The 2945-nt window shown below is 40.9% G+C and overlaps 1 non-coding gene across 1 annotated transcript; it reads left to right on the forward strand.

Annotated features, from left to right (window-relative positions):
* The first annotated feature begins 1921 nt into the window (after nucleotides 1-1921).
* Nucleotides 1922-2022, forward strand: LOC121904476. Its single transcript, XR_006098241.1, has one exon. It is a non-coding gene; the product is annotated as a small nucleolar RNA U13 (small nucleolar RNA).
* Nucleotides 2023-2945: the final 923 nt, after the last annotated feature.

Here is a 2945-nt window from a genome sequence, read left to right on the forward strand (position 1 = left end):
AGGAGTATCCGTTTGACCACCACCTCCCTCTGCCTCATAGATAACAATGTTATCAGGGGTGGAGGAGTCAAAATGGAAGGGTTAGATGAGGAGAGAACGGGTGGGACACCATGTTGTGCCCCACCTCTATTAATACTGATATTGTTATTATTTTGTGTCCAATGTGGTTTGGCTTTACAGTATGAATGACACTCTGAATTAAAATTGTCATATTCGGAATTTCGCAGAAATGATCTCCATGCCTGGTAATGTGTAGTGTTTAGAGAGGAGATGAATTAGTTTTATTGTGAATCCTGTCATTTGGAATTAAATAGCAAATCCCACTGCAGGCGCTGAGAAGAGCTGAGTAAAGGAAACCTTCAAACCGGGAGACAAAAGAAGGAAAACAAAGCAGAAGACAAAGAGAAAAGCAAGTAGAGAATACTTGAGTTCTGCTTCCATTCAAAACAGATCATCCCACTCTCACATGGCAACAGCTCTGGAGAAGTCTGTCCAACCCTCCTGTTGACATGACAAATCAAAACGCTCACAGCCAGAGTCCCTTCAGCCAACTGAAAGGCACCTTCTCCCCTCTACCAACCAGCGCGTTTCCTGTGGCGACCTTTTTTTTTTTCACTCATTCACAAAAAAACACATGACTCTGATACCACTGCTGAAGTTTGTTGCAGTGGAACTTAAAACAAAAGCTGCTGAAAATTTGTCGAAGACTGAATGACATCATAACATCCATAACACCATCTATATGGTAAAATGTAGGTCTTTTTGATGGAAGGAGCTTTAAAATACTTACACTTTCTAACCTTAAACACATGATTCTTAAAAATGTATACTTTTAAAGTCTCCTCTGGTGACTCAATTAAGACTGACAGACTCTGAGAAGTTTGGACAAAGCCTGACCACACACGCTGACCCTCCAGGTCACCCAGCAGCCCTCTGCACCGAGGCCTCTTTGATGTCTAATACCCCCTGACTACACCAGGCAGGAAGAGCCCTGATGCCAATCTGATCCCTCCTGCACGGCAATTTTATTCCCCCCCCCCTCCACTGTTTCCTGAAGCTCAAGCTACCCAAAAAGCGATATGGTAGGTGCTTGATTTTCAGTCCCAAATTGAATTAAGGGCGGGCCGGGGGAAGACGTGTTTCCTTACTGCCTTAAAGCTTCTGGTTTGAGTGAAAATAGCCATCCCCTTCTATTTTTTTCCCACAGCATCTGTCTTTCATGTATAATGAAAAGATGTTTGCCAGAGATTCTTCATAGCAAAACTGGTGATTTACTTCTTGAGAACCATTAATGGTTCTACTTGGGTCTGTAATCTTCTCCATAGAGCAGCCATTGTTTGTTTCTATATTGATCTGTAGCAGGTCTTCAGAGGTTTAAAACAGGATGAAACTGCAATGGTGTGGTGGATAGCTGGTTTAAGCAACTATATTTGAAATGGACTACACTCCCTGATTTAGTAGTCCCAAACCTACTTTATGTATTTTCAATGGGTCAAATGACTACATGTGTCACTCATAGCGACAAACCCACAGGGAATTATCTCCTGACTTTTCATTTCCCATCAATCCTATAGAGTGTTTTGGGATCTTTCAGCTCTTTGTTTTAGTTCACACTCACCACTCTCATCCATCTTGTTTCCAGCAAAAAAGCTCTAATAAACCAGCTGTACACTACCAGCCCACCACCAAACAGCAGACAGACACAGTTAGCAACTAGCTGGTGAACATCGCATAATAAAATTAGCATTATTTGTGGTAAATTGACCCACAACACTCCAGATATTACACATATTTTTCCTCAAAACATAGGATAACCAAGATCTATGTTCCCCACTTTAGTCTCTCTTTAGTCCAAATAGACATAATATCTGAATAAATTATCATCTACACTGGAACACAGATCACAATGATTTGTTGTTGCACACTTTCAGTTCAAACAGATGTTGATCGGTGTGTTCATGGACAATCTGTGAAAAGTGCTGCCTTAACCTTGTTACGCTCTGCACCTCAGCCCATCTGAACTTGAAAAAATAATCTGCTGTGCCTTTGTTTAAAAATCACAAATGTTACATTAGAGGAAGGGAAGACAAAAATTTAGCATGAAAAAAGGCATGTGTGACGTGAGATCACCAGATCTGTGTTAACTGCATGAGTCTCACGGTCAAAGCATGAGACTTGGCAGCTCAACTTTGTAGGTTTATAATATGTCAGTGCTGTGTTTTAAGCTTGTTCCTTTTGACTCAAAGTGGCCAAAAAATCAGTGAATGCAGCATTAAATCTGATGTAGCCATGCTACAGAGGAAAGACATCCAATCTTTCAAAATTTAAATCAGCACTAAAATTACATTTTCCACTCATGTGAGGAAGTAATCTGCATTACACACTATGTCCACACTAAACTGGCCTAAGTTGAAAGCAGCAAACTAACTGCTAGCAAACATTAGCAGTTCCACAGGAGCCATTGTTGTGTCACCGACAGTGCCCTATATGCCGTTGGCAAATCAGCAATGATGTGATTGTGAAGACTCTCGCTAATGGGTATAACAGCTTCAAAAGATAAATCTGGTGATATTCTCTTATTGTCAACCATGAATTGATCCTACAAATATTGCGTGTGTATCCACAGCCTGATACTGTCCAAAAACTTGTGTGTGAGCCACACACATGCAATGTAAGTAAGTGCTCATGCTCACTATGCAATGTTCAAATTTAAACCTCTGTTTCCAGATTCATTCAACCAAGCATACAGCAAGTGAAAGACCTCTCATGAATCTGAACCTAAATCCCTGACTAGTCTAAGTTGAAACAAAGGCCAACTCTCTCTCTCTCACACGCACACAAACACACACACACACATACACACAAAAACAAACACTATGCTGTGGATTGTTACCTCTGATTGTTGCATCGTTAAGCTCTTCAACACTCTCACTACTCCTCTCAAA

The sequence above is a fragment of the Thunnus maccoyii genome, chromosome 1, assembly GCF_910596095.1.
Source record: "Thunnus maccoyii chromosome 1, fThuMac1.1, whole genome shotgun sequence".
NCBI lineage: Eukaryota > Metazoa > Chordata > Actinopteri > Scombriformes > Scombridae > Thunnus > Thunnus maccoyii.